The sequence below is a fragment of the Hoplias malabaricus genome, unplaced genomic scaffold (assembly GCF_029633855.1).
Source record: "Hoplias malabaricus isolate fHopMal1 unplaced genomic scaffold, fHopMal1.hap1 scaffold_29, whole genome shotgun sequence".
Lineage (NCBI taxonomy): Eukaryota > Metazoa > Chordata > Actinopteri > Characiformes > Erythrinidae > Hoplias > Hoplias malabaricus.
This window is the reverse complement of record NW_027101104.1, coordinates 1-705: the sequence shown is the minus strand read 5'-3', so window position 1 is coordinate 705 and position 705 is coordinate 1. Positions and strand designations below refer to the sequence as shown.

General features: G+C 62.6%; 1 non-coding gene across 1 annotated transcript; it reads left to right on the top strand.

The window, feature by feature from the left end:
* The first annotated feature begins 286 nt into the window (after window positions 1-286).
* Window positions 287-440, top strand: LOC136684555 (5.8S ribosomal RNA). The gene has a single exon (XR_010799716.1). It is a non-coding gene; the product is annotated as a 5.8S ribosomal RNA (ribosomal RNA).
* The last annotated feature ends 265 nt before the right edge of the window (window positions 441-705 follow it).

Sequence of the window (705 nt, the reverse complement as noted above, 5' to 3'; positions counted from 1 at the left end):
TAGACCGGGACCCGTAACGCAGCGAACCAAACCCCTGGGCCTCGCCGGGAACGGCGGGTGCCTAGACCCCGGTCTCCTAAACCACGTAAGTCTCGGGCACCTACTCGGGCGATCGTCCCCCGGGCCGTAACTCCTCGGTCCGGTGGTGACGCCCAGGTTCAATGACCTTTCCCCCCCTGCACGGGGGTGGAAGGCACCCGGCTTGAAATATATTGGCAAAAATTGTCTCTTGTTCGAATGGCTTCCTTCGCCCGGCCTGTAACGGGCCGGGCACAAACCCGAATACGACTCTTAGCGGTGGATCACTCGGCTCGTGCTTCGATGAAGAACGCAGCCATCTGCGTTAACTAATGTGAATTGCAGGACACAGATCATCGAAATTTCGAACGCATATTGCGGCCGCGGGGGTCCATCCCGCGGCCACGCCTGTCTGAGGGTCGCTTTACCCATCGATCGGTCTCCGCGCCCCCGCTGAGAGAGAGAGACCGCGGCTGGAAGCTCGCAGGGCCTGAAAACGGCCCTTCGTCTTCCCAAACGAAGACTCGGTTCCGAGCCAGTCCACGCGGCCCGTGTTGCGAGAGAGCTCCGTACAGGGAACGGAGGGAGAGCCGAGTAGGTCCGGGTCCACGTCCGTTACGGTCTCTCCCCGAGTCCCGAGCGGGGCTCCGCGCAGTCGGACGCGGGGGTGGCGAGTGCCGATTAAAC